The following is a 12,995-nucleotide window of genomic DNA, read 5'->3' as shown; positions in this document are numbered from 1 at the left end:
ATAGTATTCTAGTCGTCTTACGTGCCAAACGCTCTGACATTGTGATCTACGACAAAAGGATGAAGCTGTACCGCTAAGTAGACCACAATGTACAGTCAACTTTCTCGACCAAAGTCACGAAATACTATGATTTGGCCCAAGAATTACGGCACATATGGCACCTTGAGGAAGTACGCATAGTCCCAGTAGTAATCTGCTTCTGGATTGGTTCCTGGTGCGGCGGACTATAAAAAATCTGCCATGATTCTTGGCACCTGCAACATAGTTCGGAGTTTCCTGAACCACACAAACATTTTAAAATTTATTAACTGATGAATTAGATCTTAGAGGCTAATCACTTTGACAAAACGGATAGCCCGGGGTAGGTGAAAGTTTCCAACATAAGTGCTAAGACGTGACAAACTGACCCGGCTGATCATAGCTACCTTGGAGCGAGTGATGTGTTTCGGAGGCACTCTCGAGTCCTTTCGAATCGCGCAGAAGGTTGCGGCAAGGGGATGGACTGTCCTGTCTGTTATTCAACATCGCTATTGAAGGTATGATGTGGCGCGCGGTTATCGAAACGACGGAAACGATCCTCAAAAAAAGTAGCCAACTCCTGGCCTCCGCAGACGTCCTCGACAATATCATCATTAGAAACCTTGGGGCAGCGGAGGCAATCTAGGCCAGACTGAAAACGTAGGTACAAATCAATGAGTCGAAAATCAAATATATGGCAAGAAATGGCTCCAGAAAAAATAATGTTTGTCTTCCACGGACATTCACTATTGACGGCGATGCACTGGAAGTGATTGATGAGTTCGTATATTTGGGATCTCTTGTCACATTCGACAATAATACTAGTAAGGAGATTCGACGACGCATTCAAGCTAGAAGTCGAGCTTACTTTTGCCTCCGCAAGACGCTTTGATCAAGCAGCACATGCCGTCGCACAAAGTTGACGATGTACAAAACGCTTATCAGACCGGTAGTCCTCTACAGATTTGAGACAGTAACTTTGCTCATGGAAGACATACGTGCACTTGCCTTATTTGAACGAAAGGTGTTGTGGGCTATCTTTGGCGGAGTACAAGTGGATAGCGGAGAGTGGTGGAGGCGTATGAATCACGAATTGCAGGCACTACTTGGAGAGATTCCCATCGTATACGAAAGTTGGGAAACTACGGTGGGTTGACCACATCGCCAGCGAAATCCGTTCTCGTTAAAAACCCCACCGACACCATGAATAAAACGTGCTAGATGGCTCGACCAGGTTGAAGTCGACTTGCGTGTGTCGAGACCGAGACCGAGTACAATGAAGAGGTAAGAGGAATTCTTGATACGGCAAGAACCAACCCGGCCCTCTGCTGATAGAAGTAAGTAAGTACGACTACCGACTCCCTTTACGCGGGATGCTATCAACCGACTCCAACACTTTCTCTCCCCAACAAATATTTTATTTGAAAAGTAACTTATGCAACCGTTATAAAACCAATATGCAGGAAACTAGCTCTTAATAATTAATTATACAGCAAAAATGCTTGTTGGATCATTACACATTCCAGGTTAATCCTCTAATACACTATCAATATCAACATATCACATCATCCACCCGCATAAAACAAACAATTCAATATGCGCTATTATTCCTGGATGCCACAGTCAGTAGTGAACTGTTGGGAACAACTGGATTAGCGGAGTGCCCCCATCGCATTCGCACGCCGCTGGGCTCTTAGACGGCAGCATAGCTGTCATCTAGTGATGTCATCAAAGCGTTATATAAACGTATGAGAGGAAGCAATTATGTACTTTAGTATTTAGTAGTATTTAGTAGTTGAATAGATTTCACCATGTTAACATGCGGTTTTACTTATTCGACAGATTGTCCGAAATTTCTATAAGTTTTATCTTGTGTCCGCGTCCCGGTACCGCGTATCGTAGTCGGCCATCCGCGGCGGGTCGTGGGATGCATTATGAACCAAGGTAGATAAATTCGGCAACTATCTCGAACTCATCGCCGTCGATCGTTACATTACGCACTAAATGGCGTCGATCGGCCTCGGTTGCACCAGCCAAAATGTACTTTGTTTTGGCTGTTTTTACCAATCTTTTCCGTTTCGTACTCTAATCTGAAGTACGGTTCAGCCACCCGCACAGATCGCCCGTCTCCAAAGCAGACTAATTGACTAGATTTGTTGAGGCATCGTGACCCGCGCTTTGATATCCTCTCGCGCTATGCTAAACAGCAGACATGAGAGGCCATAACCTTGACGAAACCCTCTGTGTGATTCGAATGAGTTCGACAATCCACCCGACATCCGAACACAGCACTTGCTACCATTCATCGTAGGTTTAAACAGTCTGATCAGCTTCAGCTCTTGTCCATTGTTTTCCATAGTTCTTTTCGGTGGATGGTATCATATGCAGCTTTGAAGTTAACCAACAGATAGTGCGTAGGAATTCTGTAATCAAGGGGTTTTTGGTGGATCTGCCGCAGTGTAAATATTTGATCCATCGTTGACCGTCCTTCAACGAAACCGGCTTGATAAATTCCCACAAATTGGTTCACAATTGGTGATAGTCAGCGGAAAATGATTTTGGCAACATGAAAACTTAACATCTATTATCGTTGGAGCTGGCACCTCTTCCACGTTTTTCCCACCATCCAAATTACGAGATGAACCAGCCCACGGCTGAAAATCTCGTTATTAAAGAGAGAGAAAAAACAAAAACATCCAAATTAATCGCTTCGTTGGTTCCTAGATACGATGCTGGGTTAACAAGCCAGTCGTCGTATGTTAGAATCTCGGCTAGGCGGTGCTGCTAGATAGAGTCAGTAGGATTGTTGCACTTGCCCCGTAACTGTCCCGTATACTAGCAGCCGGCTGTGGAGTCTGTCGATAAAAAACGATCACATCTTAGAAAGGACGTTTAAGCCCAAGGCTTTGCTGGTTCTCCGCCTGGGTGCCATTCCGGTGCTCATGGAAGTGCTGCTCCCACCTTTCTGTCACCTGATGATCATCCGTCAACATACGCCAGTTTTAACCGAGGCTGTCGTCGATACCGAATGTTCGCCACAGCGAGCTTTGTGTGTATTTTAACCATTACTAGTTAGAGACTTGAGCAAACATTTTTTCTGCATAACTACTTATTAAGCGCTTATTTTTGGTTTATTGACTATCTATACCTATAAAGAAGGATTTCTGTCTGTCTGTCTGTCTGTCTGTCCGTATGTTCCTTATAGAATCGAAAACTACTGAACCAATCGGCATGAAAATATGCATGTAGAGGTTTTTTGGGGCCAGGAAAGGTTTTAGTGATGGTTAGAAACCCCTCCCACCACTAAGAGGGGGGGCTCCCATACAAATGAAACACAAATTTCTGCATAACTCGACAACTAATCAAGCAAATAGAACAAAATTTGGCATGTGGGTGTTTCCGGTGACAAGAATTTATTCTATGGTAAATTGAGACCCCTCTCCTCTTTATAAGGAGAATTATAACTCCTCTCCTCTTTAAAAGGGGGGGCTTCCATTCAAATTTCCTCATAACTCGAGAACTAATCAAGCAAATGGAACCAAATTTGGCATGTCAAGGTTTTCGAGGGCAAGAATATTTTCTATAGTAAATTAGGACCCCTCCCCACTTTAAGAGGGGGGGCTCCTGTACCAAAGATACACAATTTTCCTCATAACTCGAGAACTAATCAAGCAAATGGAACCAAATTTGACACGTGGGTGTTTTTGGAGACAAAATTTTTTTCTATAATAAACTGGGACCCCTCCTCACTTTAGGAGGGGGGGCTCCTATACAAATGAAATACAAATTTCCTCATAACTCGAGAGCTAATCAAGCAAATGAAACCAAATTTGGCATGTGAAAGTTTTCGAGGGCAAGAATATTTTCTATGGTGAATTAGGACCCCTCCCAAATTTAAAAGGGGGGGCTCCTATACAAACGAAATACAAATTTCCTCATAACTCGAGAACTAAACAAGCAAATGGAACAAAATTTGGCACGTGTGTGTTTCTGGAGACAAAAATTTTTTCTATGATGAACTGGGACCCCTCCTCACTTTAGGAGGGGGGGCTCCTATACAAATGAAATTCAAATTTCCTCATAACTCGAGAACTAATCAAGCAAATAGAACCAAATTTGGCATGTGGAGGTTTCTGGAGGCAAAAATATTTTCTATGGTGAATTAGGACCCCTCCCAAATTTAAGAGGGGGGCTCCTATACAAACGAAATACAAATTTCCTCATAATTCGAGAGCTAATCAAGCAAATGGAACCATATTTGGCATGTGGGTGTTTTTGGAGGCAACCATTTTTTCAATGATGAATTAGGACCCCTTACCTTTTTAAGAGGGGGGCTCTCATACAAACGAAATACAAATTTCCTCATAACTTTAGAACTAATCAAGCAAATGGAACCAAATTTATCATGTGGGTGTTTTTGTAGGCAAGAATATTTTCTATGGATTTCCCCACTTTAAGAGGGGGGGCTCCTATACAAATTAAAAACAAATTTCCTCATAACTCGAGAACTATTCAAGCAAATGGAACCAAACTTGACATGTAAGTGGTTTTGGACGCAAGATTTTTTTCTATGGTGATTTGAGACCCCTCTTTTCTTTAGAAAGCGAGTTATGGCCCATCTCCCCTTTAAGAGGGTGGGCTTCCATACAAATGAAATGCAAATTTCCTCTTATCTCGAGAACTAATCAATCAAATGGAACCAAATTTGGCATGTGGGAGTTTTAGATGGCAGAATTTTTTTCTATGGTGAATTACGACCCCTTCCCCTTTTAAGAGGGGAGCTCCCATACAAATGAAATTCAAATTTCCTTATAACTTGAGAACTAATCAAGCAAATGGAACCAAAATTGGCATGTGGGAGATTTTGGGGTCTTGAATTCATTTTACGATAGTTAGAGACCTCTCACCCCTGTGGTAGGGGGATATGGACTCTCATATAAATAAAACAGAAATTTTTGCGAAACTCAAAAACTAATCGAACTCGAGAAATTCGAGACTCTTCCATAAAACATTAGTCAATACAAGACCACAAAAACTATCTATAGCAACACTAGATCATTCAGGACGAGATGGTCGCGAGTGTTGCCGGTGACCCGCCGTCGGAAGCGCCGCCCACTGGGGGGCTTGCAAAACTCGAGATTGTGACAAAGATCATCCGAGATTCATGATTTATGTACAACACAGGTTAATTTGTGGCAATACGAAGTTTGTCGGGTCAGCTAGTAATATATATATGATCCTGCGCCGAACGAATCATGGTCCTGCAGTACCGTCGGTCCTGGGCTACCGTTCTCCAATCCCCACGAACACCAGCTGAACGTGCATCGTCTTCGACAGCACACACCCACCGGGTGCGGGGTCTGTCTCGGAGTCTACGGCCTATTCCTGGTTCTCTGCTGAAAATAGTTTTGGCTACTCTTTCATCGGGCATTCTGTTCTGTTCTGTAGAGCGCCAGTTCTGTGCGAATTTGCAAACTACGGGACTTCAGCTGGCTACGTAACCCGTAGAAAGCCTGATTCACGGGTGCAACTCGTCGTTTCACTTCGCGGCTTACATCGTTGTCACATGTCACGAGTGTACCAAGGTATATAAATTCCTCCACTACTTCATATCGTTCCCCATCTAACTCCACCTCGGCACCAACACCACTTGGGCTCCCACGTTCCCTACCAGCAACCATGTACTTCGTTTTGGCGGTGTTAATGGTAAGTCCCAATCTCGCCGCTTCTCTTTTAAAAGTCCTGAAGGCCTCTTCCACTGCTCTACGGTTGATTCCGATGATAACGTCATCCGCAAAATCAAAAAGCATGTGAGATTGCGTGATAATAGTTCCATTCCTTTCCACGTTTGCCCTTCGTAATGCACCTTCCAAGGCAATGTTGAATAGCAGGTTAGAGAGTGCATCCCCTTGCTTCAGTCCATCCAACGTCACGAAAGCAGCTGAGGTCTCACCCGCTATTCTAACGCGTGATTTGGATCCGTCCAGCGTCACACGAATCAGCGTAACTAGTTTAGTCGGAAACCATGTTCTAGCATTATCTGCCAGGGTAAACATCTGATCCGTCGTGGAGCGACCCTCACGAAAACCAGCTTGGTACTCGCCGACGAAGGACTCCGCTAACGGTCTCAGTCTGCAGAACAGGATACGGGAAAGCACCTTGTAGGCAGAATTGAGTAATGTAATTCCTCGATAGTTTTTACACTCCAGTCGATGTCCCTTTTTGAAAATTGGGCAAATGAGGCCATCCAACCTCTCCTCCGGCATTTGTTCTTCCTCCCAGATCCTGACAATGATCCGGTGGATTGCTTCGTACAGCCGCTCGCTCGCCGCTTTTAGAAGTTCGGCCGGGATACCGTTCTTCCCAGCAGTCTTACCGTTTTTCAGCTCACTGATTGCCTTTTTAACCTCCTCTTGTGTTGGTGGCTCCACAGTTTGACCATCGCTTACAATTCCTATCCTGTACCTGCTGAGCTCCGCATTTACCTCTCCATTCAACAGTGTCTGAAAGTGCTCCTTCCACCTGGCTGCTACCGCCGTTTTGTCAGTAAGCAGGTTTGCAGCACTATCATTGCACATCACAGGCATGGCAAAATTCCTGCATCCTACCGATAATGGTCATAACATTCCAGGGACATCGACTGGAATGTTATGGCCATTTTACTAAATTGTTGGGGTGCATAAAAACCATGTTGATCTTGTGACGTTTGTTTTATCTAATTACTAATAATTCAAGTCTAGCATCAGCACATTTATAATTTTGGTTAAAACTCGAAACACCGTTTTTGTCAGAAAAGTTTCAACTTTCATAGAAATAGTTACTACATTAAGATAGAAAATAAAAAACAGCATTTCAAGATGAAAATTTAACTTTTTTGCTGAAAACCTCATGACGCCCAATTCGAGCTTCGTCAAACTCAGACACTCTACCTTAGTGGCTGCATCATCCGTTCAGTACTTCTCAAATAACGCTTCCACCGTAACCAACGACGCAGCCACCGAGCGAAGACAGTCGGAAAAACATCAAAACATTGCCTACACGCAGGCGTATCACAGCACGTGACAATTATTCTGTTCTTATCAGTCCACGCGGTAGCATGTGTTCGCTGCAGGGTGGGTGGTTGTTTGTTCGGTGGGTGAAAGCTGCCTCCCCCCGCTCCAGGGGGAGAAGATAGGGAGCAGAGGAAAATTTCGTCGTCAACCGTTCGGGCTGACGACGACGACGACAGTCAAATTGGAGGTCGCTAACGGGAAAAGTTTCAGTCTACTACAGGACTTCGACCAGACCAGCTGGAAAACGGAAAAGCAACTAGCAAGTGTGCATTCCCACCAGAGCCTTACATAATGGTGCAAGTGAAAATTTTTAATTGAAGATAGAAGTTTAAGCTTAAACTTTGCACAATTTGCAGAAAGTGTTCGAACGAGTTTGAGAAGCTCAAAACCAAAGTTTTAGTCTTTAACCACCGCAGTTAAGGCGTGTCGGAGAAGTGATTCACTTGTGCATTCGATAGATGGTGAAATGCGCTAAAAAGTTGCTTTGCATATGAATTGAACGACTCTTATCAGTTAACAATTAGTTAGTTACGCTCAGCACGTGCCACCAGAACCAATTTCCAGCTGTACAAAGGTAGGTAAAGTTCCGTTTCAGTTCAGCGTTTGCCAAGTGAAAATGCTTCCAGTTTCATAATGGCCGAACGGACGGTGAGCTTGTAGATTTGCAGGAAAAATCGATATTTTCACTGATCGTCTCTCTCGCGTACTGGCTGGCGAGGTTGGTTGGTGGATGTGGCCCCCGTACGCTGGTGTTGGGTTTCATATTCGGCCAACCAGCCAGCAGAGACAGCTGACAAATAGCGAACGAACAGCGTACGCACAGTTTACGTGTACACCGAGGTACCGAGTGTGTGGCCTTGGGATGGAGTATTCTAGAGTGGAGAAGATTCTTTTCCCCAGAATTTTGTCTAGCTTCCGCATGAGTGTGCAACACTCTGTGAATGTTGTAGCAAAACCGTTCATTTTTTATAAGTTTTCTATCTAATTTCTGGTGCACGTAGTAAGGACATCATTCTTCGATTTGTTCTTGTCGAAAAAGCTTTCTCTATTAGCTTTTATCGATTTTCCTGTATTTTTTTGCTTCCAACATTTTCATTTAATTGTATTTTTTTCATACAATATAAATCACTCTATTGAAAATTTGCCAAATGCATCTCGATGTGAACACCTGGCTGCTACTCTATCTTCTATAAGCAAGTATTTGCTTCCTGCCAACTATGACATACATAATATAATGTAAATGCAAATGTTTCCATTTTCATAATTATGTGAATGATTCATTGCAAGCTGAAAAGATGCACGTCGAGTGCTTTCCTATGTTTTTCCTAACTCCAATTCATGTTCAGTGTAATTTCACGGCTCTTTTGGTAGGTGCTATTCTAGACTCTAAAGATTATTTTATTTGCCTCTTGGCAACGCCAAATCCAGTCTTTTATGAATCTCCCCTGGTTGGACCGTTTGTAGCGTGATGAAAGTTTTCCTACGGAACTTAATTGGTTTCATTTTTCTTTTTTTGAGTTTTGTTCCTAATTTTCTTCAGGCATTATTTAAGTTTCGCTTTTTTTCCTTTTCGCTTATCTGTTGTTATTTTTTTCAACCATTAAATGACTCTCCTTTTTTGGTCCTTCACTTTTGTTTAGAGAGACTATTGTCCTCACTCGATTTATCGTTTTGATGGTATCCCTAGATAAAGTCACGTTCAGCTATTCCTTATTTCGACTTTATCAAACCATTAACGATTCAAAATTATCCCACACTAAGAATAAAGCATGTTTTATAATACAAATATGAACGTTTGGTTTACGATGATTGTCTACAACGAAATAGATACTTAAAATCAGCCCCGAATGTTTCGTACATATTAATAAAGTTATATGCATATGAATTATTTAAAAAAAATGCGTCGTGCATTATACAAATGACCGAAAAAGCTCTTTGCAGCCCAATCTGGTCTATATCGAAGAAAGACAATAACCGTGCATCAAATGCGTTCTGATACAAAATGTGCTACGAATGTGTTCCCGTACCAAATACGAGACGTTTGTAACAACATGTGCGGTAGAAAATAAATCTACGAATATTTTCAAATGGTATGAAATTATGTATCAACTATGAATACAGAACAACAAACTTCATTAGAGTTTAATTGCAATTTTATTTTACATTCTTCATATATACTTACAACCAATCCACTGGGATTTTAAAAAATCTTAAAGCTAACTATGTCCTAAACTTCATCCTAAAGCTCGGTGGTCGGTATGTTTTTACGATAAATCCTCACTTGAATGTACTCCAGCTCCACGTTGTCCGCTGGTTTGGACGACTTCTTCTTGAAGAGTCGGGTAATAGCCTTACACAGACATCGCCGGAACTTGTTCTTTTTCGACTTCTGTTGGCCGTTCAACACCGACAGTGGATCCTTCAGTACTGCAAAGCTCGGGGTTTCGATAAAGTCTTCGTGATCGGTACACTCTTCGTAATCATCACCGTCGATGAAACTGTGCTGCAATGAGGAAAAGCTTTCCCAATGGCTGATAGGTGCTGCTTTTTCCGGCTCATGCAGATTATCGTCACACTCCTCGTAATCATCATCGTCGTCGTCGACGAAACTGTGCGGCAATGAAGAAAAACTTTCCCAACGGTTGACAAGTCCTGTAGTAATTGCTGCTTTTTCCCGCTCATGCAGATTCCTTAACAGGTTCTGTGCCAGCGGCGAGAGACTCGAAGTCGAACGATTCATGCGCTTCGCTAAACGTAAAGAACAACGTTGGGTTGCCGAACGACGAATGCTAAGAGCTGAGTTACTATCCATATTGATGTTACAAAAATAAGCAGATCTGACACCAGGAATGACTGAAGAGCTAATAATGCCGACTGAAGCGTAAGCATATCTTTTAAAGGGACCTTTCTCCTTTTCTTTACCTACTTGCTATGTGAAATATTGTTACCTATCAGCATAAGTTACCATTTCTGCTTAGGTATTAGTGGCTAAGTATTGTTCACTTAGGTACTTAGGTAGGTCTGAAAAGGTTGTTTTCAGGACGATTCAAAGTTTGCCCAGGTAGTTTCGTAGGTAATTGGATATCTATGGTTTAGTATATGAGATAGCTTTATACACAACTAGGTTTCCTCTATCCTGACTCTGAAAACTCTACAATCCATGCCGGTGCAATTAATCTTCTTGTTCGATGGATGTCCAGCTGCTATCGCATATAATTTCCGTAAAGCTGATCAACAAAGGATCAATGATTTCTTGTCTAGTATTGACTGGGCAAACACCAAACACACTAGATCCCGACGACGTCGAGGCCGCTGCGCAGACCTTCACTCATGTCCTGATATATGCTATCGATCGATATGTACCGAAAAGTAGTCTCCGCAGTACATCTTATCCCTCTTGGCACACGAATGAGCTACGCAGGCTGAAGTCGTACGAAAGAGCAGCATTAAGACGATTCACGAAATTTCGTACGCTTTCACTAAAACTCCACTATACGAGGATAAACAATTTATACAGCCAAGTCAGTCTCCAATGCTTTTCGCGCTATCAACGCAGTATTCAACGAAGGTTGAAGCATCACCCGAAGTCTTTCTGGAATCACGTAAACGAGCAACTCAAAGCGTCCGGGCTCCCATCATCAATTGAATACAACGGGGAAGTTGCTGCCACTCCTCAGGATACATGCCGTTTCTTTTCCAAGAAGTTTCCGAGTGTTTGCGAGTGAGTGAGGTATTGAGCGCGGACCGTGTTGCCCTAGCAGCCAACAACGTTCCAATATATGATCAAACGCTGGGTGCCATCGACATCAATGTCGAGATGATTTCGAAGGCTGCGACCATGCTCAAGTTGTCCTTCAATCCTGGACCCGATGGAGTACCTTCCGCATTCCTGAAGAGACACATAGACTGCTTGCTGACACCGTTACTTCGTTTTTTTCAAATGTCCATTTCCAGTGGGATTTTCCCGTCGTGCTGAAAATTTGCACATATGTTCCCTGTACACAAAAAAGGAAGTAAACGAGATTTAGACAACTATCGAGGCATCACATCGTTGGGCACAGTCTCGAAACTATTCGAGCTGGTGGTCATGGAACCTCTGCTTTCCCACTGTAAGCAATTTCTAAGTGCTGATCAACATGGCTTCACGTTCCAGCTTTCTACCACTACTAATCTGCTGTGTCTTCCATCATACATAACGGAGGGTATGGCACAACGAGCTCAAACAGATGTTTTGTACACCGACCTGTCGGCAGCCTTTGACAAGATAAACCACGCCATCACAATTACAAAGTTACATAGACTGGGTGTTAGCGGTAACCTTTTGCAATGGTTTCGCTCGTATTTCACCGATCGATGGTGGTTGCTGTTGGAGATTGTCGATCCGATAGCTATCCAGCCTGATCAGGTATACCTCAAGGAAGCCATCTAGGTCATCTGATTTTTCTGCTTTATTTCAACGACGTTAATTTGGTGATTAAGGGCCCACGACTCTCGTATGTCGATGATCTTAAAATATACTTCCGGATCCGCTCGACTGACGACTGTCACTTTCTTAAAAATCAACTCGAGGCCTTTGCCACTTGGTGCGACGTGAACTGTATAATAGTGAACCCGGAGAAGTGCTCAGCAATCCCGTATTTTCCCGTAAGAAAGATCCGATCCTGTTTCGTTACGAGCTCTAGGGCACAGTAATTGAACGTGTTTCGCATTTTAAAGACTAGGGCATTATCTTAGATTCGAAGTTAAGATTGCCACCTCACAGTATGAACGGCGCTATCGGCGGTGTGCAGCGGGCCTTTAATCAAGTATCGTCGTTCGTCGTTATTCGAGTTTCATCTGCCGCGATACCACAGGGCTGATTCACTCGCTTTTTTCGGGAGAGGTAAACCTCGAAGAAGATACAGTTACTTTAAGATCTGTTTGTATACGTTTGATAGAATTTTACTCACTTAATTCGACTTGACTATTTTTATGTTAACCTGACAATCGTTGCGGCCAAATCGAGCCCGTTGATTAATAATAATAAATAAATGGGGTAAAAAATCTAACAGCCCATATACATTTACTATGAAGCGTTATTTGTTACCTGAAAAGTTATGTGAATATTTTCCACCCAGCTTTTCCTGTACTATTTACGTGATTTTCAGGTAGTTCGCACGCATACTAATGCGTTAACGTGAAAATCAGATAGATGTTATTATTTTTTCCAATAACAATCACCTGAAAGTCACGTAAATCCCTGTAGAGAAATTTACGTGATTTTTCACGTGGAAAGGACGTGTGGATTATTTTGAGTGTAGGGAAGTGGCCCGCGTTGTAAAAAATGCAACCGCAACCAAAAACTTTCTCCGAGTGTACTTTTTTCGGTGCTCAAGGATTTAGATGTTCGAAGAGCAGATTACATCAGTGCGGCATTTATATAGAAAACCCAACTTAAAACCAAAACTCTTCGTTTGTAACAATCATGTCGAGGTAAATGTTTGCGATAGCTTAGAATCTGTGATAAATACAGAAAATTACCGCTGTTTTTAATTTCAGCCGAATGATTACCGAATATTCAGTGTACAATATATGAATCTTCGCCAACGCTCTTTGTTATATCCAGACATTGTGTTGCACAAAAACTTACCAATGGAATCTTCCAGCGGCCAGTACTTATTTATTTGTAGCAAGGAGGATCCATTTCTACAAGTTCCACCTCTCGTTGTGTTAAAGACTCTGTTACATCAGATGAACACATACTGAGTCCAACAGATTTCCAAGCAGACTCCGATAGATAGTAGTGTTACAACCGATACATTGCTTCAATCGTCCGCATCGGTGCAATGTAGTGTTTCAATGGAAAATAGAGGAACTCAAACCCTGCACGAAATGACATCGTACAGAATTGTTTCGCCGTTCAGCCGGATCTACGCTGCAATCAAA

The sequence above is a fragment of the Sabethes cyaneus genome, chromosome 1 (assembly GCF_943734655.1).
Source record: "Sabethes cyaneus chromosome 1, idSabCyanKW18_F2, whole genome shotgun sequence".
Lineage (NCBI taxonomy): Eukaryota > Metazoa > Arthropoda > Insecta > Diptera > Culicidae > Sabethes > Sabethes cyaneus.
Note: the sequence above shows the minus strand (reverse complement) of the source record.